The 26,835-nt window shown below is 32.2% G+C and overlaps 1 pseudogene; it reads left to right on the forward strand.

Moving 5' to 3' along the window:
* The first annotated feature begins 10,769 nt into the window (after positions 1-10,769).
* On the forward strand, positions 10,770-15,851 carry LOC129218933 (uncharacterized; annotated as a pseudogene).
* The last annotated feature ends 10,984 nt before the right edge of the window (positions 15,852-26,835 follow it).

The raw sequence follows: 26,835 nt of genomic DNA on the forward strand, positions 1-26,835 counted from the left end.
GTCTTAGATTGACGACCATTTGGTGATATATTGCCGAATTGGAGACCAACTTGAAAACAAATATGAGATGGCGAAACCGGTTTTTGTGACAATTTGTTGTTTTCCGAATAAAATGTATGTGAAGAGTACTGTTGCATTTTTTGATGTCTTGGAGAAAGCAAAACCTACAAAGGCAGCACAACGCTTTTTTTTCCAAGCATCACGCAAAAGGTTGTCCTACAAGATGTGCAAAAGATAATAGTTTGTCTTTGCATTAAGACAATTTGTGCACCGCCCGTCTGATTTGACCTTAGACAACTTAACAGCGGATACTACAGAGCCCAGACAACATGTCTCATACTTTTTCGCTTTAAGTTGATGCTTCGTTTTTGGCAAATGCTTGATTTTCTGTGCTATTTAAAGTATTTTCAAGATTTGAGCCTAGAGGGCGATGTGAATGCAATTTTTCACGCTCATTAAGATATAATTCATTCATTTGATTATCCAAAATATGTTTTGTATTGAAAAGCACCCGGGCAACCCATGGTTTTGTAAGCTAGTGTTTTAAATAACAATTTTGTGTTGAGACATAGCTTTTTTTCTGTGATAATAATCGATCGTTTCCATGTTTTTACAGTAGTTAAATTTCCTCCTTTCTTTATTTTTTAAGTTTATTTTATTTCTTAATTTCACATAGTTCATCTTCATTATCATGTTATTATTATTTTTGTTAATAAACCGTTTGTACATTTTATTGCATCTACTTGTGTTCTTTGTAAATCATTTTTTTTTTTTTTGTATATATATTACGTATCTACCAACTTCCACACATTTGTCGTGAAATGTACGTACTTTACTGTATTACCCTTTATGGAAGCCTCGATTTTTTAAAGTATTTTGAATCCAATTGCAGTCGCGTCAAAAATGCTATTATTTTTGTTTGCACTCGCTTCGATATCTTGGACATTAACAATGTTTATGATGATTTTGAACTCTATTTTTTACGACCATTTTTTTTTATTTCCGAGAACACTTGCGCCCCCCCCCCCCCCTTCCTCTACTCTCTTAAAAAATTCCAGCGATTTTAACTCAGACTGAGTAAATTTTCACTCCTTTCCAGTGTCGAAAACGCACTTTCCTTATAGGAGTGAATTTCATTCCTTTTGCGGAGCGGTTATTTTCACTCCTTTTGGATAAGCTAATTTCACTCCCTTTTGATAAGTGTTTTTCACTCTTTTTAAGACTAAATTAATATCCTAAATGAGTGGTTGCTTTCCGTTTTGGAAAGCCGCTATTTCACTCTTTTTTTAGAATAAAATAGGTAAAATCATTTCACTCTCCTTTGGTGAAATTGTTTTTTAAACGTGTTTTCATGTGCTTATGCTGTGTATTTGAATTTAAAACTGTTTTTAAAACTTATTTCATTTGAAAAAAAAAATTAGTTTTTCAATTTAAAAAATGAAAAAAAAAAATGTTTTTAGTGTTTCAGAAGAGGATGCACAAGAACTGTATGGTAAGTACGAAGAATTTTCTTTTTTATTAAAACTTTAACTGGTAATATTTCTTGAACTACTCGTATATCGTTACAAATCACCCACGTGCAATATTACGTACATTTCCGAATCTAAAGATTGAAATAAAACTAAAAAACCCACACAGTTCCAAATAAAAAGATTTAAAATTTTGAAACTCTATATTGATATTCTCGGTGTGCCTTTTAACATTAATAATGTTTTAAAAGTTACATCAGTTCAAATTAATTTAAAAAGTCACTCATAAATTGTGACAAGATACGTTTGAATTCAATTTTGTTTCTTCGGGGCCATTCATTAATTACGTAAGGACAATTTTGGCAATTTTTGACCTTCCCTTCCCCCTATGTAAGGGTATGTAAGACTCCCCCCCCCCCCATCTTACGTAAGATTCTTTTTTTTCTTCACAATAATAACAAATATTACATCACTGGGATTATTCTTAAATTAACTATCATTTTTTTTCTTTAATTTTTTCAAAAACATTTTTGAGTAAAGAAATGTTTACTGTAAGGAATCTAGACCGGACGTTTTTCGACAAATAATTTTTGTATATGATGCGATAATAATTAAAAATAAGACATGCAAAACACAGTGCGATTCTTTTATTATATTTTACACGTTTTATTCTTTGAAACACAAGTAAAAAACAGCTCATCCTATAATACATACTTTTACCTTCCTGAAGCAAATGAAATATAATATTTGCCAAACCACTTGACCGCGGATTTCTAATATAAAATATCGGCTTGGAAAATATCACGTAAGAATGGATCCACCAATCCCCCTCTCCAAGCAAGGGTATGTAGAGAATTCCCATCTCCCCCTTAGGACCCTGAATTAATGAATGGCCCGTTACACATATGAATGAGTGTATTATACAAAGTTTATGATACTCTTTAAAGTCTATTATACACAAAAACAATGTTTGATTAATTTAAAATATACGCAGTGGTTGGAGCTCCGACCATCGGGAGCGGATCCGGTATCCGACCTATAGATTTGCGCATGGTCGGGTCTGTAACACCTACCTAAAATATATATACAGTACACACACACCAAATATGGTAACGACTGTTTCAAATGTCATATTTTTTATTCGATGACCGAAATAAAATTGTTGATAACAGTTTCATTAATATGGAAGAAAAAGTTACAAAAAGTTCGCCGTAACATTGCACGTGGATGATTTGTAACGATATAGCAGTTCAAGAAATATTAACAGTTACAAGTTTTAATAAAAAAGAAAATTCTTCGCACTTACCATTCAGTTTTTGTGCATTTCCTTTAGAATCCTCATTCGGCAACAAATAGTGTTTTAATTCATTAAATGAAGACATTCAGGTAGCGACATCCACTTCGTATTCGCGACCAACGTTAGTTAAGCCTAACGTGGAGGTATAGAAGATTCTCTCTAAACAAAATCACGTGACAGAATCGAACCAATGAAAATGCTTTTGAGTCCTTCTTTTAAAGAATGTTTTTATTTTTCGTTCTTCAAAAGAGTGTTTCCGAATTTCACGCCAATAAGGAAAAGTTTTAGTCTTGGTTTTTTTCGTAAAGAGTCTTTTTTCGATAAAGCTAGCACTCAGAAAGAATGAATGCACCCGCAATAGATTTCACTCTTTTTAAGAGTTATTTTTTTCGTTCTTTTGAATTAAGACTGTAATTCTGAAATTAAACTCTAGTTGTACAAAACTAACACCATTCATAAAGCTCGAAAAAAAAATCTCTAATTTTATCTTTTGTTTCAGAGCATTGTATTCTTGAAAGAATTCAGAGCATTCATGCAAGAAATTGATTAAAGACGTTTTGAATAGTGATATAATTCGGAAATCAAAGAAACTTTTGAATTTTTTCTTCTCGAAGTGCTGAAGTAGATTCAGAAACTCTTCCAAGGAGTTGGTTGTAGCGGTTCTGTATTGAAAAAGAGATATTGTGCTAATTAACTGAGGAGGTGTTCAAAATGAATATTTTGGTCATCTGTATGTTCTTAGGTACATACGCATGTACAGATGTGCCGAAAAAACTTGTGAACTTCAAATTGGGTGATCGTGAAAAAAAAGGGTCGAAATTTGATTTTTTTTTTTTTTTTTGTGATTACCATTCTCTATTAGTAGAGAGGAAGTAAAGTAAAATGAATAAATGATTCTTCAAATCCCTGTCAATCTTGGCAATTTGTTTCCGTTTTATTTTTATTATTATTTATTTATTTATTTATTTATTTATTTTTTTTTTTTGCCATCGGCCATTTTGAGAAAAAACAATCAGCCATCTTTGAACAATCGGACAACAATCGGCATCGGCCCATCGGCCAAAAAGTGCCATCGGTCGAGCCCTAACAACTACACGAGGTTTTATGCAACCACTTTCTTTATTTATGATAGCAAACAACAGTTCGATCCTTCCGGCATTCTCCTCAAAAGCTAAAGATTTATGTTTTTATATCTTGTCTGATTCTAAGTAAATTCTCTGGGCAAATTAACGTCATCGCCATCACACAGCTGCATTTTTCATCAATCTCTTCCCTTGAGCTGTGTCATTCACTAACTATAGCTCACGTGAGTGCCCTTGTTCTTCGTCACGATGCTGGATTTTAGTAAATTATAGTAGGCAAGTGACAAAGTACTACAAAAATAAATAAAAGCTTGGACGTACAGCTACATGCACATATTTCATAACCATAATGAGTAAATTGACAATAGACGTGTACACTTAGCTTTAAGTAAGATGCTGCAGAGTTTTGAAATCAAACAGTTGCAAAGTGATAGGGTGAAGACACAAAAATTTTCCTTCCGATAACGACTGTTTCCTTCTAGATACTGACGATAAAGTTTGCTGTGTATAAGTATCAGTCGAAGGGGTTTAATTCTGCTCTGTTTCGAGATATTAGAGTAAGACTGCTCGTCTGACGTCATTACCCTACCTTTTCCTAAGTGGAATAAAAAAGTCACATACGCGCAGATTGTTGATTAAAGCGGTTTTTATAATTACTTATAGTATTAACTCCTCTTTCTAAGGTTAGAACACTATCTCATGAATTGCGATTTAAGAACTCTTAGATTAATATTCTCTCTTAAGTATGAATGAAGAATTCTTGCAGAACTTTTCTGAATTGCAATCGTAGAGTTCAAAATGCTTTGAACGTATCAAAATTCTTAATGAATAAATTATACTTATAAAACAACACCACAAATTTTGTCTCTCTACCTCCTAATCGCATCAGTACAACTTCTGAATGGCAACTAATTGACCATACAAAATTCATAATTAAGATAATAATTGCATCTTAAAGTTAGTGGAATAATATAATGAGAGTTTTTTTTAGCGTCATATAAGCTGAATCATATTCATAACACAACTAAACAATTGACTTATTGGCCTATAAATCATAAATTTAAAAATAAAGCGTTTTATAAAACAATATCGCAAGTGCTGTCAGTGTTTATGTACATCATTGTTTCTGAAGTTGCTTTACGCATGATTTATGAAATGCAAAGCACAAGTTTTTCTTTAAAATAAGTGACGAAGCTTTAAAAGACGAAAACTGAAACCCATTTTTATGATTTAAGAATAAAATATGCTTCATGTTCCGTACCCAGAGTTTCAAGAAATATTTAACCGCAAAACCTTGAATATGCAGTTATGCACGATCTCGTATCTCCTTTTATGTGAGTACAATAAGCGTCCCATAAATTTTTTGCGACTTGGCAACTTACAACCGATGTTCATAAGACTTTTGTTTACCATTTAACTGTACAGTTGCTCTTATATATAGAAATTTCCTCCGAGGAATATTTCAAAACATTTCAATATTTCGCAGACTGCTAAAGCAACCTTTTCTAAATTATTTAAATAATCGAAAGGTGTTCAATTTTGAGGAATTTAATTTTAAGGGCAAATAATTTCGCAATGCCCATTTGAGAGATTTTATTTGTAAGATATTTTGCAATGCACACGGTCTTGCTAAAGCACTTAGCATTTAATCATGAGTTTTAAATGAAAATACCTTAAAGACCTTATTTTCAGCTCGTGTGGAATAACTTTGAGAATTTTTCTCGGAATATTTTTCAAATAATATAATTTTTTTAATTTTGTAATTCTTGGGAACTGAAATGAAGATCATCTACGTTCTGACTTTTGTCTGCCATTTCAGTAAGTAAAGCATTTTCATATTTATAAATTAATCTAAGATGTAAAAAATATGATAAATTCATTTTACGAATGTTTTATGAATTTTACGTTACAAAATACTTTGTTTCTAAATATTTTAGTAATATTTATAGCATGACTGTTCTGTATAAATGTTTGATAATGAATGCATAATTAAGGTATAAGAGTTAGAAACTTGAGTTGGTTCGCTATTTTAATATTTAATACTTGTGACAATTAGCAAGCGATGTAAGAATGAAAAAACGGTTATGTGAGCAAGGTCCGATTAAGAGATCGGGAGGTCCTAGGCCAAGCACTTTTTCGGGGCTACCCTGTAACCAAATCTTAAAATTTTAGCCATTTGTGAAAACAATTTGAGGTATTTGGAGGTCCATAAAGAGCGGGGACCCAAGGCCACGACCTGGTTGGACCGTTAATAAACAAGTTCTGTATAAGAGAAGCAATTACGATAAAATTTTAAAATTTTGTTATAGAACCAACATTTTCCTGAGTAGGGGTACGTGGAGTAAAGTGAAATGGTAATATATTTTCAGTTTGTAGCACCACCTATCTAGCAATATTTTCACCGTGTTTTGAAAAATATAGTTGGTTACAGTCAAAAAATAAATTGCTCTCAAAATCAAAGTGTATCATTACGCAAGTTATTTTCTAAATTTGATACCTTTACTGTAATATTCTGTGGTTTATGAAAAATCATTTTTGTTGGTATAAAATGATTCAGTTTTTTGTAATTAATATTTTAACGATTAGTTGAGTTCTTTTGGCGATCTGTGCAGTAAGGTAAGGTGGGGTGCATTATTACCCGGGGTACACTGTTACAATGCACATATCTCCGTCATTGTCTTTCATTTTTATGATGTTCGTAAACTGTTTGTCAACCTCACATTCACAAGCAACCATTTTTAAGGGAGTCCGGGACACAAAAAATTGTCAAGTTTTGATTTTTTTATTATTATTATTATTATTATTATTTAAAAAACTTCTCCGTGTTTTTCTGCTTAAAAGGACGTTTGAATCTTGTTTACATCTTACAAGGAGAGGTTACGGTCTCGGAAATTCAGATCGGGATGAGATTTGGCAGATTAGTAGTATCCCTTAAGGGTACTCTCAGGGTAAAGTAATAAAGCGCACTAGCCATAAAATTCCGAGAAAACAGCCTTTAAAGATTTACGCGCAACTTATTAAACAGCAGAGATTGTTCGTAAACAAGCGCCCGGTGGTCATGTGGGCAGCGCGCTGGGGTTCCATGCGGTCGATCCGGGTTCAAAACCACTGCGAGTGTTTTTTTTTTTTTTTTTGTTCATTTATAAAGTAACTGTTACAGCTTTGTACAATTTGAATTGAAGATAATGCGAAATTTTTAAACACGTAAAGCCCTTTAATAGAGAAAATGGAGATAAATGAAATCGATACAAGTTAAAATTTGAATTACAACGGCTACAAAATTACTGTGGAGCTTAATTTATAGATGATTTTTAACAATATAGTTGTTATTTATATACATACACCAGAATGATATTTATCATAAAAACATGGAAAACAAAAACTGTTTTGATATCTCGCACAATTTATAAAGGAAGATTGCTTACAGGATCAACTTTTTTGTGAAAGAGTCGTTGGAAAATGTACTTCATTTACATTCAGGAAAATTTCTCTTTTGTCAGAATGTTTAGAAGTATACCAGGTATATCGAATCATTTTATCGAAAATTGGCGATGACAGTTGATGATGGACAATTGATTGTATTTTTATGCAGTCTTCACGGGTATTTATTTCTCTATTATTTTCAACGAGAAACGCGCAATTTTGTATATTTTTTATTAAATTCTTTACCTGTCTATAAAAATAGACGTCGCAAGGTTGAACAAGAGGAGTACATTTTGGTGGAATCCCTTTAACTGACCAAGTTGGAGATTTTTCATCATCCTGGAAAATTTAATCATATAGTTCAGGTTTTGTTTGTCCTCCCGAAGAGTCGATAATCAATAGAAATTTTTTCTTTTCCCACATAAAACTTCAAGCAAACGGTTTAAAAATTCGATGTATAGTCTTGTCGTTACCTTTCCTGATTGCGAAGATGTTATTATGACATTTTTATATTTTTGTGAATATTTATCAATTGTTTTTTGAATTCGGGGGCCAAAAATACCAGTTGCTTTTTGTAAACAAACAAATACAAAGGGCAGAACTTTTCCAGACAGGGTAAAAGAATATTGAGCGGTATATGAATGCATTACTCTATTCATGTCGTGCCTTTTGACGAAAATAGTTTTACTTCCCTTTCGAGCCAAAGTCCTGTTGTACGCCGACTGATACTGACATCCTGGAAAAAGGAAATGGGAATTAAAATATTTTGTCAAAAGCAGGCGCGGATCCAGAGAGAGGGTTTTGGGGGGGGGGGGTCATGACCCATCTTTTAAATGATCAAATATAGAATAAAATTGCATTTTTGGGACATATTTCGAAACAAAATTGCCCATTTCCCACAAAAATTACCCTTTTACCCCTCCCTTTCTGAAAATGACCTCCTCCTAAACCAGAAGCTGGATCCGCCCTTGGTCTGAAGATCGTAAAATAAGTTTTTAATTACTTACCTGTTTGGTCAGCATTGATAACATAATCGTTTTTGAAATTCGGTATCAACTTTAACGTCTGGATTACAAAAGTGTCTGCAGAAGCCAAAGTTTCTTCGATTGTCGCAGTTTCTCTTTTTGAAACAAATTTTGTGACTTTTCGCTGACGAATGGCATGCTTCCTTTTGAATTTTTTTACCCAACTGTCAGATGTTTTAAATTCAAAATCTGTAAACTGTCGTGCTGCTGCTAAAGCCCACTGTTGCAAGTTCCGAGTAGTAACTTGCTGATAATTCTCTCGAGCTTCTAGAAAACGATCATATGTCCAAGAATTGATTACATCGTATTGATCTAATAGATTTCCTCCATTTTTTATTTCTTTCTCCCATTGCGATAAATATTCATTGTTTTTTAACCTTTCTTTTGTAACGTTTGTAGATTCCATGAGGGGTGAGCCGTTGCTATGTTCACAACTTTAATTTTGTAATCCAAAGGAAGATGCTCTACCTCTCTTCTTTTTTTCTCTTCTGGTTCGTATTCAGCTGATGAGCTTTGAATTTCGACTTGCTCAAAAGGTTCCTCCTCACAGTTTTCATTTTCATGAGCAAGTTCGTCCTCAGTTACAAATATTTTTTCAACCAGCATATCCATAGTACGTTCATAAATTTCTTCGCCCATTAACACACTGCTTCATGAGAAATTGAACTTGATGATTCTGCTGCAATCAAATGGTTTTCAGTAAGCAAGCTCTCGTAATAAACGACCGCATCTTTTAATCTCTGCTTCAACAATTCCTTGTGCAATGAATTTTGATCCATTTTGCCAACAGATTTTATTTGTTTCAGGATTACTTCAATAACCGACCATTTCGATTCACAATATTTTAAAAACTGAAATCCTTTTTCACGGTATAGAATGTTCCAGTCTAATATACAGCACAGACGATAAATAAATTTAATGATGAAAACAAATATGAACATTGCAAACAATAATAGATGGAAAATAAAGAGTTGAATATTCAATGAAAAATACAGCAGACGATAAATTTACAAATAACAGAATCAAGGAGCAAAACCATTGCTCGATAAGTACGGTTAGGTTTTTTAAAATTTGACTACCTGCTTATATGCAATAAAACAATATTCTTACTCATCCACAAAGAAACTGATTATGTTTTTATTGCAAAAATCATTTACTTCGTCAAAGTTTATAATATTTAAAAATGTGTAATCACTTGTTTGTGAGAATAGTAAATAGAGTTTTGCAAACTGCAAAAAGCGGTAATAGTCACTTTATAAATGAACAAAAATAAAAAAACTCGCAGTGGATTTGAACCCGGATTGACCGCATGGAACCCCAGCGCGCTGCCCACATGACCACCGGGCGCTTGTTTACGAACAATCTCTACTAGTTAATAAGTTGCGCGTAAATCTTTAAAGGCTGTTTTCTCGGAATTTTATGGCTAGTGCGCTTTATTACTTTACCCTGAGAGTACCCTTAAGGGATACTACTAATCTGCCAAATCTCATCCCGATCTGAATTTCCGAGACCGTAACCTCTCCTTGTTAGTTAGAACGAAAGATGTAATTATTTTAGTTGCGTGCCCCATTTAAGTAATACTATATTTAACTTGAAAACTTCAAACGCGCTTTTCTCCATAATGCAGTTTTTCCCGATTTTTTGCATTCAAACTCTTATAAGTCAAGAACTGAAAAAGATAAGCAATGAAATTTGAATTCTTTTTCAAACAGTTTACTTTAATTTTTATTCGGCGAATTTGAAAAAAAAAAGCATTACTGCAAAAATATGATTTTTTTTAAAAGAAAAGTATCTTTGTTTCTTTCAAAATTTTTCTTCAAATATTTTCTATTTTTTATTGAATTATTATTTTTTAAATCGCCGAATAAAAATTAAAGCTTAGATATTTTTGCATAATTTCCCATAAAAATTTGAAAATTGACCAAAAACATTTTAACTCCCTTTTTTTTTAAAGAAAATTAATTGAATTTAAATATATTTTTTAATATTTATGTTATGATTTTGCTTATTAAACAGATGGTGAATCAGTGCAAAAAATTCAAAACTCTAAATCGTTTAATTTTTTTTTTTTCCAAATGTGTCCCGGATCCCCTTAAGCAGGTATCTATGCCGCAGTTCGTACCGTATTTAAAAAACAACAAACAAAAAAGGCTTTTGTGTGATCAAGCGACGAAAAAATAATTTTTAATTTTCTTTCCGAGTGTATTATATTTAGGTAAGTGATGTGGGTTTTTCTCTTTTTTCTGTATATTTAATTACAAATTTTCGTTCAGTAGTTTTTTGTTAACCTTTCCTTTAAGACTCACTTGAATTTTCTATTCGATTTGCCTCTCCGGGGCACTGTTTTACGGGTACTGTGTGACCCTGTACTCACAAATTACTGAGAAACATTGATTTTAATAAATATGACGTTAGCTATTTACGTAGAAGTGACAAAGTTGATAATCATTTCTACTTTCCAATTGAATTCTATATGGCGATGGGATCGTTAGAGGATATTAACCTAGTGCTTCCTCTTGTAAATGCAACAAGAAAGATCAAACGTCAGGCAGATGGCTATATGTTCCTAAAGAAGATAATAAAGAAATTTAATATTTGTTAGAAATGTTTATTTTTCTCTTATTGTTATTTTTTCTATTATTTTTATGTTTTAACATTGTGCCCCTTACCTATATCAGAGTACCCTAGATACGGGGCTAAGTGTTACGATCGACTGATTTAATTAAAGTGCAATTCAAATTAAGTAGTTACTAGCATTGTTCGTGTCCAAATAATATTAATTAAAGAGAGATTTTTATAGTGTATATCCATGAGGAAAATAAGCTGATTAAAACGATATTTTCGACGCTACATTCTAGTTTTTTTTTTCTTTTGTAACACTGTACCCCACCTTACTCTACTTATTACCTAATATTATTAGGCAAGTTTTGGTTTTAAATGTTTAATATAACTAATTTTTCAAGTGCACGCGGGCTCGACTCTGCACACTGGGCATTGTCAAGTGAGTGGGCAAAGCGAATTAGTTCATTTTATTTACTTATTCATTCATTTATTAAATCACTTACGTATTGATTTATTAATTAATTCGTTTACATTCCTTCATTATTAATTCACTGATTTATTCATTAGTTCACATATTTTCTAATTTATTCACTAATTTATTTTCTAATGCATTAATTAATATATTTATTTATTCGTTCATTGCTTTATTACTTATTTATTCGTTTATTTATTCATTTTTTATATGAAAATATTTTTATTAACTAAATAAAAAACATTTCATTAGAAAAATATTTTATTTTTTACTTTCCCCAAACATGGGGCAATATCCTGTGATCCCACATTGAAGCAAAATTATTGCAATACTTTATTAATTTCTGGAGTAGAACTGGAAAAGAACACAGAGACTAGAACACATTGCTGTGGTGAAGTACCGTCTGGGGTATCATGCTTAAATATAAGACACATTTCAATAAAATCTACATAAATTAACAAAATTATAAAATAATTCGTTAACTTTAACAGTGTATCAAATCAGTATAATCTCATTAAAAAGATCCTTAAATAAGTGACAGAAAATCCTTAAATGCTGATAATAAAATTCATGCTATCAAAATTAACCTTATTTCTTCAGTTTAATCACAGAAAACTGTGCTAGGTTATTATTAATTTTTTGATTCGTAACAATTACTTCTTGTCTTTTTTTCCCGTTAACGCATCATTAAAATTCACTTCCATATAAAATCTAACATCACGTTTTTCCTGAATGACCCTGAAACGCAGCTTTTCGTGGTTCAAGAGAATGCTTGCTAAAGACCGAGTTGACCCTAAAAAACAGGAAGTAATTGTAAGAGAGTGTTCTGATAACCTTTACAGGAAAAAAAATGTCATTAAATCTTCTCCTTTATTTCTCAGACTTTTTTTTTTTGTCATTTAGATTTAAACCAACGAAAACGGATGAAAAAGGTTTTTGGATTAAACTTCTCAATTATAGCCCGACGACCTTAAATTGCCTTGTTTATTGGAAAACAAGCAGTTTCAGCTTTAAATGGGAAGATCTTTGTGTGTAATAATGAACTGGGGCATAGACTAGTTTTGAAAGAACAACTGTAATGACTTTTCTGATGTAAACACCCCATGAAAGTACCATAAAATGAGAGGATTAATAAACGAATACTTTTCTGTTGTGTCTTTAAATGTGGGGCTTAGTTATGGAACATTTTCCCTAAATTGGAATCTTGATCAAAGAATATATTTTTACTAAATGATGTATCTTATGGATCTTAAATGAATCTTAAAAAAAAAAAAAAAACAATATGAATTGGGATTACGATTTATTTTAGCAATATGAAGCGGGTATTTTTTCAAATATACGTTGCATTTTAATATTGAATTAATTCTTTAACATTAATGTTTTTTTTTAACATTTCTGTTTCTATTCCCTCTTTTTTGAGACGAAAATAAACAGTGATCTATTTTCTTACTTTTGAAGTGAATGGTCATTTATAGCTTGACCATGGAGAGATGGCGATGAACTGGAAGCGGAAACAGATCACTTTAGAATCAGCAAATACGCTTCGAGCAGTAAGAACTTAACTGTTCGGGGCATTTTTGCTGATCCTACCTGTTGCAAAATGAAGTGATTCGCTTTAGTTTTTTTTTCCATTTATCACCTAAATTACATGACATATCTTTACCTCAGAGCCAGAAAGACGTAAGTCACCATATGATTATTTTACAGGAGAGAAGAAAAACTTTTTTCTGGCACATGCAAAGGATGGGACGCGCCCTCTTTTAACCCTGGTAAAAAATTGAAAAGGATTTTTTTAAGCATTACATGGCTCGATGCGGAATAGGCTTCTACATACAATGAATAACAAATAAACAGAAAATTGCAATATTTGGACTTACGTCCTTATGGATCTGAGGTAGAGATATGCTTTTAAACATCTTATTACGAACGTTAATCTGAAATAAATTACCATAAAATGGACGAGCAAATGAACATAGCATATTGGCGAGAAATTCATCATCCATTATTTGTAAATATACAGGCGAACCAAATGACCTTTTAATTTTCTACTACGGGCAAAGCCGTGCGGATACCGCTAGTTTAGATATAATGAAGGTATTTTTGGTACATAATGATAGAAATTTAATGTAGAATTTTTGAACAGACTAATGAGAGGAACTTTTTTCCTTTAAAGGTGTTACCAGAGGTTCAAAGAATGCAAATGATTTTGTTGAAGGCACTCTGAATACAGTTCTTCAGCTGGAAATTTAGACATTGAAATTGGATCCTGAACAACTTCCCGATTTTAAAACAGAATTCGATGATCAAATCAAGCTCATCGGTAAAGTTCATGGATCTGTTGAATACACTGGTGGTCAACTATTTGGATTATCCAGAGTACGAAGAAAAGGAGAATGTTCTGGGCCTTACTTACTGTACTTTTCTTCGTTTATTAACTGTACCTTGTCTTTTGATGATTTAACTATTGCATTCAAAGGTAAAATGAAGTATGGTAAACTTCCTGCAATTCCGATAACTGCAAAAGCCAATTTAACTGACACTGTTCTATATATTGACATATATAACTATCCCAATTATGTGAATTATTTGAAAACGTTTAGCTTTTTAAAAATTGGTAAACTCCAATCAAAGTTCACTGGTTTAGGAACATTTAATAAGTATTTAAACATATTAGAAAAAGGCTTTGCAGATTATGTGTGGCCCTCGGTATTCAATGCAATTGGGCAGGACTTCCAATATGCTTTATCTCGGGCAGTTCCCCATGTTCAATTTCCATGGTATTAACCGTACAGCTAGGAAATCTGAGCTAAGTTCTAAAGTTAATTTAATTTAAACCTAAATTCATTTCAAACGATCTTCACTTTGGTTTAGATAACGAATCCAATTGTTCGATCATAGACACAAAATCATTCACATAATAGATAACATAAATAGAACGAAACAACGTAAAAACAGTTTGTTGAATGTATAAATAAAAGGATAAAAGTTAATGCTTAATACTGCATAAAAGTAACCATAACTATCTTTGAGTTCCTCCAGACATCTGCCATTCATAAGTGATGCTTTGAAAGTAACGTTATAGTCAACTATAATTTCTAACTAGTTTATGAAATCAATAAAATTATTACAAATGAGTAGTATTGAAGTTGTATTAGTTGATGTTACTTATTTCCTAGTTTTATTTAAATATGAATTTCCTAACTTAAAATCAATATTTATTGTCTTATTAATGTAAAAATTGTGAATTCACTAGCTGTTAACATCATAGACTCACTTAAGTGTCGTGCTTAGCGACCTCTATATTTGTATTAGATCAGCAGTTACCCCTATTTTTCTAGTCCGTAACAACCAACTGTGATCACTTATCAAAATTTCGCATCTTTCTATGTTCCACTTTGCAGCTCGGGGCTTATTTACAAAAGCCCAGAGTCCTCAACAAGTAAGAGGACTTCAAATTACAAATGACGCATGGGCGCAGCCATGATTCCCGTTAGGGAGGGGCAAACATGGGCGCGATCAAGTAGTGGTTTTTAGTTCCCCCCCCCCTCCTAGTGTGGACCTCAGAAATTGTTTGAAAATATAGTACACCAATCCCCTTCAAAAAAACATTTTGTGCTATTTATAGTCAGATGAGGGCAGAAAAAGCGGTTATGTGGCTCTCCCCCGAATTTTTTTCGAAATTGAAGTTTTGAAATTGCAATTTTAAACTAACTTTGGTGACATTTGGAAAGAGAGTGGGAGTCAGAGGTGCTCTTCTAGCGAGGGGCATATGCCCCTCCCAGCTCCCCTCTGGCTACGCCCATGATATGACGTATAATTACTTAATACAAATATCTTTTTCCTGCAGAATTTTTATCATGCTCATCAACAACTCTACAAATTACATTTTATTATTACTTTTGCCATAGTTTATTTAAATTAAACTTTGAATTTATCTGTGATTCACTTCTGAAAAAACTTCAGGCTGTTTACAATTTTATGCCGTTCAGAAAATTATATTTTGCTGTTGTGATTTAAACCGTGCACTTATCTGAATCTTGTCTAGCTTCTAAGGAAGCCCCAAACGGCTTAGTGTTACAACCCCGAGATATATCAACCGGTCACTGCTTGCAACTTATAATCGTTAGGTCCTGCGAAGTTAACATATAAAACCTCGGAATGGAAATAATCAGCTTGAAACTTAAACTAAAATGACTTGTGGAAAACTAATTAATAAAAGATCTACATTCGAATCCTAAATATCATGTTAACTCATATAGTTACATACAACACCACAAGTATGCTTCAAATGACATTTGTAGATAAAATGTGCATTGAATGTTGAACTTACTAAACATTATTCAGAAAAACATTCTTAGGAGGGTCATTTTTAGATGACAGAATGGGTTTAAAGCAAACGAGCGAGCTTTCTTTTAAATCGTGTAATAACGCTGACTATGTCTTAGAGCATGTCGTCATATTTAAGAATGATCTCCATTTTATGTAGATGTTACACTGTATATAACCAATTCAATAAATCAAGTTAATGCGCAATCCTTGAGTAGTTATTGAGAACGACTCTGCTTAAAAAAATAATGATGATAGTTTTTCGTGTCTGGTAGAGATTGGTGAATTATTTTTTGCAATTATTGCAATGAAACTATTTGATCATTTTAAGACAAATAAGACAACAAAGTTGTCTTTAAACTAATCTTCATTACATTATAAATAATTTATATATATAAATAATATCCTTGAGCAAAATGTATATGTTACATGATCTCCTAATAGATCTGCCTTTTCTTTTTTGTTCTAGCACGTGCATAATAAAATAGATTTTTTTTTCAATTTTATATTTTTCTTTTAAAATTATGATCGGTTCTGGTACTGGAAAATTAGCTTTTGAATAGTTTTGATGGAAGACGTCTACAAAATTGATAGAACAAATTGGTTTAAAGAGAGTCGCGTTCTGTTTATAAAATTATTTTACAATAAACTGCAATTCTTCGTACTAAACAGATGAAAATCATAACTATAAGCATATCTAACCTGCATAAGAATGTCTACTATAGCCAAATTACGAGTAAATTTAAATCAACCCAAGTATCTAGGAAGCACATAGCTTTTTTCTTTACAAATTAGTTGAATTTAGCCGTAACTGTTTACTGAAAAATATACCGACATAGATATCTTGTTCTCTCTAAACTATATACCCTCTATTTCGCCCTCTGCCGCTGAGATTCTAATTTTGCAAATTGTGTCTATTGCATTGATTTATTTTTATATACAGCGGGACAAAGGGACACCCACTGTTCTTTGTTTTGATAGTTGTAAGTTCCAGATAATCTGAGCCATAGTTTGAGAAACATAATTATGAATTTAGTCTGACAAAAATAAAGAAATGTGAATGTTGCTAGCTGAATACTGTGGCTTTTTTTTTTTTTTTTTTTTGCATATGAGTCAATTTTTTACTATTGAAAAATTTTGAAGGATTTGCGAGTCAATAAATATTTAAATATTTTTAGGAGTTTTAGGTTGAAAATGGGATTGTCCATTTTCAATAAAAATGGAACGGTTCATATCATGATTAATGAAGCGTACATCGTATGTAACGTAAAAGATGTTCAGTGCAAACAACTGCTAACTATAAGAAATATTTTAATACCGAGAAATTTTTTCGGACATGGGGCTTATATGAGTAAGGCCGATACTCTTTCAAGTATTTTTTTTTTCTTGTCTTTCAAAGAAAAATATAAAAAAATTGTAAAACAGAAAAAAAAAAAAAAAAAAAAAACCAGGAAAATGAGTTTTTCGTGATTAAAAAAAATGTTTTAGGGGGACACACCCCATGAATCTCTCAACTTGCTTAAAATATTTTGGCTTTTTAACTTATCACCTCTTTAGCTCCTCAGAAGAAAGTTAACTGTTAATATTATGCTTCTCCTCCAAATAAAAATAATGGCTAGATGTAACTGTCGAAAGCGGAAAAAAATTGGAGACGCTATTTCCAAATAGCGGTGAGTGATGGGGAAAACGGTGATCGTATTTGGATTCGGGAAGTTATTTTACATAAGAACCAGCAAAAGTGGTGTAAGAAGCATTTTGAGGGTTTTTTTCTTTTTTTCTTTTGCCGCGCAGTGCAGTTTAAGAAAGCCATTGTCTCACATCTATGATGTCAGTTTTTTGTTGATTTTAGTTTCCAGAAAAGACTCACAACCAGAAATGAAACATGCTAACAAAACCACCAGTCTAAGTGGGTTATTGTCACATCACAGTGACAATTTAGATAAGTTGGTTTCTACTGTGAAGTAAAACTTTAGCTTATTAAAACTTTCAAGAGGTGATAACAGATGGCGTTACTAGTAAATCTATGATCCAGTCTTTTTAGATTAGGGAAACATTTTAGAGCTTACTGTTAACATGACTAATAATAAAAAAAAGTACCAGGGCTTAATTTGCGTAGGAGCACATGGGCGCAGAGCTCCTGCATTTTTTCCCCTTTTCATGCAAATTTTAACTATTAGGTGAAATTCATATTATAATTTGAGCATTAAATTTTTTAAATGTCTTATAAGGCATTTTCTGAGTGGAATCAACTTCATGTTTTTATCAAGTGGTTAAAATATTGCCTAATAAGTGGCGCTGCAAACTGAGTAAACTATTTTACCATTTCACTTTGTGCGGTTCTTTCACTTTGCCTCACATTCCCCTATCCCTTCTTTTTTGTTTGCGTCTAGTTTCCCGTTATTGATTTTTGCCATGGTGCGTTTTTTCATTTTTCGTTTCATGTCTCAAAAACTTTTCACATGCAAGCAAACTTATGTTCGTAAATAAACGAACATAAAATTGCCTTTGAAAAGGCGTTTTTCTTTTTATTGTGGCTGTTGTCCTAGGTGCAGAAATATTTAATTTCAAATTTCGTGAACGTTGATCCAGTCTCGGAGCTAAAAAGAGAAGTGTTCTCCGGGGTCTTTCTCCGAGTTCCGAAAGTAAAACAAAAATAAGGGGAGTATTTCGAACATAAGGGGTGAAATAGTAAATTTTTAGAAAATTCACGAACTTTGAAATTAAATGTCTCTGCACCTCTTAAAGTTACAATAAAAATAAAAACACATTTTTAAGCCAGACAGGAGCAGAAATTTGCAATAAGGTTTTGTACTAAAAGGAATTGTGACACCTTTACTGGTCACTTTTTTTGACAAACGCCGATTTCATTAATTTCTGCCGAATTTGAACCCCTATTGGATTTTCTGTGGTATCATTCGAAAGTATGTGGTGTGAATCACCAGTTTTTGGTAGATTTGACCGATTGTAGCTCAAACGGTTCTTTTTGAAAACGGCGGTTGCAGATTTTGGCGCCGATTCAATTTTGAGTACATCCAATGTTTCAAAGGCAGTAGCTCTTCGATAAAACTCAACTATTATGAAACAAACAAAAACCAAAAGAATCTTTTTATATTATTTTGTCTGCTCTTTCCAAATATGTACTTATTTTGTGGGTACTTTCGCTACGAGTTTCAGAAATCGTTTTTTTTTTCTTTCCTCAAAAATTTGTTTTTCTACTCATTTTCTTTAACTCTAACATAACTCAAAAACGGTTTGGACAAGGTTCTGGGTGGTTTTATGCTCAGTTCTTTCGCCGTTTTGTAGATTAGGTCAAGTTTACCCTGTATACACATTTATTGTTTTAATAACCTATAATACATAAAGTTTAAAATTTTAATTTTTTTAAATAAATTCTTATAATAATATTAAACGCATTTTTTTGAAGTTTTACACTTCTTTAAGCACGTTTGAGTGCGTAACTTGCTGCTTCGACGGACATAACGCGAAGGAAAGCCCGCTAGCGTTACGTAATAAGTATTTAAAATGAAACTAAATATGTCCAACACTTGACAGTACACAGTAAGTCACCACCGGGATGGTATTCTGCGCATTGTACGAGATGTCTAACCGCTATAATGCATGTGCTTTCTCAGTGTTAAGATTTGCTCTAATTGCTGTTAAAAAGTAATATCGGTCAGGCTAGGGTAGCCCAAAGCGGATAGGTTAACGAAGAACGCACGAAAGTTGTACTTTTTTGAATTTAATCGCAACAATTTTGGTTTGTTTTTCCTAGCAGGGTTCTTGAACTTCAAAGTATGAAGTGATTTTTTGCATCATTTAAAACCAAGTATTTATTTATTATCTAACATTATGAACACTTGAAAAACCCGCTTTGCCCTACCAGGGGGCTTAAAGCGGACAAGCCGTTCGGGTAAAGCTGGTAAGTTTAATTAAATGTGAAATTTGGTACATTTGCCAATCAAATATTAAGTTATAAATGATTAAATTAATTGACTAGCTAACTGCCATTATAAAAAATATGTAAAACAGTTATACTTATCCAATTTAAATTGAAAATCTAAGACAGCATATTTGTTTATAAAACATAAAGAAAAAACTGATTAAATTAATAGACTAACTATAACTGCCATCATAAAAAATAACTTTCTTAAGTTATACTTATCCTATTGAAATAGAAAACCTAAGTCAGCATGTGTCAAGAAATTGTAAATAAATGTATGATTAAATCTTATATCCGCTTTGCCCGAAAACACGTTTTATATTTCAATAATTATAACCTTGAATTTTAAAAAAGAAACAAGCGAAATGACCATCGTAGTTTGTAGATGGATGGTGTCAGAATAACGTAATATTATTGATATTTTAAAAAATAAGCTGGTCTTTGACCAATCACAAGTTGCATACATATCTTCAGTTTTTTTTAGATGAATCATTTTTCTTATTTTAAACCTAGTTACACCACGTCGCTTCACTGCTGCTTCGCTGGGACTGATTGAAACTCGCCTACCCACTTTGGGCCACCCTTCCATACTCCGCAAACACATACAGTAAACCCTAATTAATCTGGAGTCAATTTAACCGGACTTCGCTTAATCCGGACAATCATTTAGATTCATATACTGTATAGATAAAAAGGCAAGTTAGCACAATATGAATTTTTGTATGCCGTATTTTTTATTTCTGTAATGTATTTCAGCAAATTTTTCTTACGTAGTTTGATATTTAATTCTCTTGCATTCAAAATGCAATTTTATTGTGAACTGCAGTTTGTTTAAGCACCTTGGTTTGATTCATTGGTTATCCTTAGTCCTTACTTTCATTAATTCAGACGACCTAGATCCCCTATTAGTCCGTATTAATCAGGTTCTATTGTAACTAAATCCCATGCAATCAAATATAGCATATTTAGGTTTTTTTGCATTATTTACGGACTCTGATAGAGAAGAGTTCAGAAGTACAGAAAACTAAAATAACGCTATCATCACTCACATCAACCATAAGAATCATTTTTCTTATTTTAAACCTAGTTACACCACGTCGCTTCACTGCTGCTTCGCTGGGACTGATTGAAACTCGCCTACCCACTTTGGGCCACCCTTCCATACTCCGCAAACACATACAGTAAACCCTAATTAATCTGGAGTCAATTTAACCGGACTTCGCTTAATCCGGACAATCATTTAGATTCATATACTGTATAGATAAAAAGGCAAGTTAGCACAATATGAATTTTTGTATGCCGTATTTTTTTATTTCTGTAATGTATTTCAGCAAATTTTTCTTACGTAGTTTGATATTTAATTCTCTTGCATTCAAAATGCAATTTTATTGTGAACTGCAGTTTGTTTAAGCACCTTGGTTTGATTCATTGGTTATCCTTAGTCCTTACTTTCATTAATTCAGACGACCTAGAGCCCCTATTAGTCCGTATTAATCAGGTTCTATTGTAACTAAATCCCATGCAATCAAATATAGCATATTTAGGTTTTTTTGCATTATTTACGGACTCTGATAGAGAAGAGTTCAGAAGTACAGAAAACTAAAATAACACTATTCAATGTTTTTTCTCTAATTTTTAGATTCATCTGTAATAAAGCAAAAAGCAGATATGAAAGATTTTTCATATTATACAAGAGTGCGCTTGATACGGCTCGTAAAATTCAGTTGCTTTCTTTCTGAATAAAATACATATTTAGAAGTACGAAATATTAAAGGACATTTTCGTCATCTTCAAAATTAAAATTTATTCAAAAAATATGAATTTAAGAAGAATATAACATCTAACTCGCGTAACGACTACTACACACACATTAATTAGTTATTTGCCTTTTCTTAAAAATAAAATACTAAGTTAAATAATCATTTAAAGGGTCAATTTTCAATTTCAGAAGAGGTACTTCAACTGATTTATACAATATTATTTATCAGAATCTACGTTAGCTATCGTTTTAGTACTATGATGTTCCTTACATAATAATGATTATTTGTAAACGCCAACACAATACGCCTTTGTTTTCCAGCGGTGCATCACACCCCAACAGCAGGAGTGATGTTATGGGGTGCTGTCATATGCGAAACATGGTCATCCCTAATATTGATCCACAGCACTATAACAGCATAATGGTACGTTTCTCTCAAGCTTCAGTCACATGTGTTGTCACTTATGGTGGGGCTCACATTCACAGGAGCCTTTCCTTAACCGGACAATGCTCAGTAACACACAGTAAGGGTGTGAGGGGACTTCTTTTTTCCAAATAACCACTTTATCTGACCTGCGTGATGCCCTAAATTGTCACAAATCGAACATATATGGGATCACTTGAGACGGTAAATTAGCCAGCATATGAGTGATAGAATTGGTGGCGCGTTTACAGTAACTGTAGTACGGAATTACATAGGAAATAGTACGAGAGACTAGTGCCTCAATGCTCTACAATGAACTAAAAAATCTATTCATTTATGATTTTTCCAGTAATGATCACTTTTCTTTCATGTCATCTATTAGTGTTGCCCTTTACGTATGTAAAATTTCGTTTCATTCAGACAACGTCTTCTGGTGCGTCGATTTTTTTTGTTATAGAGTGTATTAGTTTTAAATTTCAGAAAAAAATGAAAAGCTTAACTGTTATTTAACAGTGTTATCCAAAAGTTTCAAAGTTCAGTAATAAATCAATAGCATTTTTTAAAATAGCAGCAGCTTTGCATCTCCTATTGACCATATAGACACATATCTCTCATCAATTCACATAAAATTCACTGAACCAGTATTAACAAAACTTGACATGCATGCTTATTACGTCACGATTTAAAAATTTTATGCCCAAAAAACTTCCAAAATGTACCACAAAGGTTATGGTAGTTAAAAAGTTTAAAAAAGTCTAACCTATCAAGTCAAAGTTTTCCTTAAGGATAGTGTTCCCTATGGAAACAACGTCAACAACAATCGTTATTCAGTAGAGTTTTGCATTCAAATACAGAACATCTCATAAATATTAATCTACATTTTTGTACTACTTGGGACACTATGATTCAAGAACAGCACTCATTGCAATTCAGAAGTACTAAAAGGAAGTTGTAATCTAGAAGGCACGCATTTATCAATATTGAACTTGACACACTTCATTAGATTATGATCATGAGAGACCATGGTTGGTTGTCCGATACCGGGCTTAAGGCAGTTGAATAAGATCGCCAGGTATGAAGAAAAAACGTGAGATGAATGTTTGATAGTGATTTTAGGTCGTCCACGTGCTTTTAACTTCGTTGTTTACCGAGCTGCAACACATACTTGTCCTTTTTTTGGTAGAGATTTTATTACTTTAGGTCATGGTGAAGGGGAGAAATGATTTGATATTTACAGAATCACTTGCGAGGTTAATGTCTGAGAAGATATTTCTCAAAAAGCTAGCGCGAAAGGCGAGATGATTATTTGTCGCATTGTCATTTTATAAATGCTAATTAAAGTTAGAATTGTTGTCGATTAATAATTTCTCTAATCTTTTACTATTGAATTGTAGTAAGCAAATAAGAGAGAGAAGCATGCCTTGTTTTAATATATTTTAGCACAATTTGGAAATTCTTTTACAAAGAAGATTTCTTGAAATTTAGTCGAGAAAAAGCAAAAGTGCAAATGCTTTCGTAGGACATTTGTGTTAAAATGTTTAATTATTCCAAACGCAATTTTCTTCTTTTTTGAGGGGGGGGGGAGTTGGCTTCGAAGGTTTTTCGGCTGCCCCAAGCGATCTTTGTCATATGAGTCAATAACACTACCCTTAAATCGTCTAAAACAAGGGTTGGCAAATAATTTTAAGTGAGGTCCGGAAACTGTTGAAAAAATTTCATCGAAGTTCAGGGAATAAAATACGCGCGCCTTACAATTTTTTCATTTAATTTTTTACTCCGAAATTAGTATTAAATACAATCGATATACATGTTTGTATTCAAAAATCGACGAGAGAAATTATATTCACTGCTTTGGGATTTTGAAAGTGAGATTCATGCAAGAAGTAACGTATATGAGCCTTACATAATAGTCAATTAAAGGGCCAAAATCAGTCAATTAATAATAGAACACATGATGAACCAGAAAACCATACTTGGGGTACACCTAACCTAGCAGCGACGTAATACCGTGATTTGGATCTGCGTTGTCTTCACAATGCTACCAGGTTAGGTTTGTCCAAAATGTTAAATATAATGGCGAAGGTGGTGCTCGAAGGTCAAAACCCATATTCCACAGAATAATAATTTTTTAGTAATTTAAGCATCCAAAGGAATACTATCTTCAGAAGAATATTATGAAGCAATATATTTGTGTAACATATAACTCCCAAAATAGTTTTGGAGGTCCAATTTTGGCGCAGTCTGGATTTGAGCCATGGATGGTGTGGCACAGTTGCCGACCGCTGATTTAGCAATATAACAATGCTTGTTACGTTGTCACCTAAGCTTTCTCACTGATGTGAAGTTTTCACGTGGTATATTCTTTCGATTGAACAAAAAAATCATTAGTTACCGCAAGATGTCCTTCTTTGGTTTGAAGCAAGACACTTTTGCACTGTATTACGCTAAGAACTTGAATGCACGTCTGTGGGAAAATCTTACATAACACTTGTAATCAAATCAACAATTGCTTTTAATGTCCTCAAGCGATGAAATTTGAGAATTATTAACCGCAAGCGATGAGCAAATACCTACAAAATCACAAACGTGGGCGACCCAATTTTTCCTATTTTTCATACATATTTTTAAAACTAGTAAAATTACTTTCGTTTTTCATAAAATGCTGGGAACAAGTGTTTTTAAAAATGATGTCCATATATCTTCTACAAGCTTTAAACTCACATTTGCAATGTTATTTGTTCAACTTAAAGATAATACGGTGACTGAAACTGAAGATTGCTTTATCTGAATTTATGCAGTGGAATTAGGACATTTTGTTTTTCCTTTATGGGCACTTAGTCAGTGCATAAAGTATCTCAAAATTACTGTTCATTAAAGCAAATCAAATTGAAATGAAAGCAATTTCACAAACAATTACACAATACATAACATTTTTAACACGCTTTTATTAGCTTCACCTGTATGTATGTATGCATGTATCTTGTAACGGAATCTTGCAGCTCAAATTTCGCCCACTTCCTGCGATCAGATTCTTTTGAAATTTGGCACGCGACCTCAGACCCGATGACAATGCAATGTTCTATAATCAAATTAATTAATTAACTCTTTTAATTGTTAGTTTCCTCCAATTTTAATCAATATTTTGGCATAAGTCCAACAATGTAAAAAAGGAAAAATTTTAAAAAATACATTAAAAAATGTTCGCAAAAATTATTTAAAAATATTCACAAAAACCTTTAATTTTTCTGCATCAGACAAAATTTGTTCCAATGTTCCAAGGTAATTAGAACATGAAATATAATTGTTTTTAACTAATTTCATGCCAAAATTTAGGTGAGCCTTCAATTGGAAATTCGTTGCTGATCATTGTTGAACAAAACTTTTATTCAAATGCATCTCAAATTTTCAAAGTAATATAAATATGATTTCCGCAAACATACATCGATGACTCACAGTAGCTTTCCATCGGGGTGACCTTGTCTTAACTTTAAGATATTACCTTGCACTCGTTTTATAAATAATTTCGTCGCCTGATAATTCTCCAACATAAGACTAAAAAAACAGAAAAATAAAATAATAGTTTAAAAAAACTAAAAAAACACGCTTTCGTAGCAAAATGAACTAAAAAGTAAAAAAATATCTTTGGATGATAGTAGTTGACCAATCACTTAATTTAATGTAATACAAAAAAACGTGGGGGGCTTCTTATCAGTTGTCTCGAATTTCTTCCATTTGCAGTCCAAGCAAAAATGTAAATAGACAACACCCCACGCTTTTTTTGTATTACATTGAAATTATGTGATTGGTCAACTACTATCATCCAAAGATTATTTTTCACTTTTTAGTTCATTTTGCTACGAAAGCGTGTTTTTTTAGTTTTTTAAACTATTATTTTATGGTACATTTGGTTTACGATTTTTTGCTTTTTAGCCGTTGGAGGACATAACCTGAGCAATCTTTTTGAAAAGATGAATACCGAAATAAAACATAATGAAAGGCCAATATAAAACCCACTTAAAAGTTCTCTCAGTGCAGTATTATTTGTCCTCAAAATCTGTTAGCAGCAGAGGTAGTAACGTTGAGTTTACTAGCACAAATTAAATGTTAATGATGGCGGAAATGTTATCATTCGGTATGTATTTTCTGTCAAAAGTAAAAACATCCTTAGATATCTGATGCTTTTTTTCCTGTTTTCCTTACATTGTTTATTCACTATAATTACTCCTAGTGGTTTTGCCATGACAGCTATTTCACTTAATAAATATTTTGTTGTAATCAACTTATGATTCATGCCAAAAGAGGGAAATATATTTTCATTTGTTTCAAATGTTATCAATTTGAAAATTCTGAGAATTTAATTATTTTCCACAGAACATACCCCATTTAACTTCTTCTCACTCGAGAAAGTTAAACACATTTTATTTTTCTTGTTTCTTTCCAAAATTTATTTGAAAAAACATTTTGTTCCATGAAATTTCGCTAAATCACCAGCGGGTTTCATACCTGTTAAACATGATATTGAAGGTGTGGTAAGATAATATTTTAGTTTTTAATTCATTTAATCCATATTCAATAATTACCATCTTTTCGACTGCGCAATACTTGAAATTCCTGCTCTACCAGTTTTCTTTCATACTTTCTACTTTTTAACGAACGCTATTGTAAGATTTTCCAGAGTTGCTAATCTACCAAGTTCATCTTAGTTAAATCTGTTGTTTCTCCTAAAACGTGGAAGAAATATTAAAAATTCTTTTTTTTCTTCTGTGAAATATTTACTCTGCGAAAAGCCCTTTATTCAACGACGACAAAAGAGAAGCAGTGTATGTTTATTTTAAGCATCGATTGACCATATTTATCTCATTATTTTTTGACTACTGCTGAAAAAAAAAAAAAAAAACGAGTATCCAAATGTTTGAAGCTTTGTAGTTATTTTGTAACTTATGTTTAACAGCCATTTTATTCTGCAAAAATTTTGTTCTTATCAACCTGTTATTAAGCACTAAAAGAGGGAAATGTAGTTTTGTTGTTTTGATTAAAATGTTTTCAATTGGAAAAT

The sequence above is a fragment of the Uloborus diversus genome, chromosome 3 (assembly GCF_026930045.1).
Source record: "Uloborus diversus isolate 005 chromosome 3, Udiv.v.3.1, whole genome shotgun sequence".
NCBI lineage: Eukaryota > Metazoa > Arthropoda > Arachnida > Araneae > Uloboridae > Uloborus > Uloborus diversus.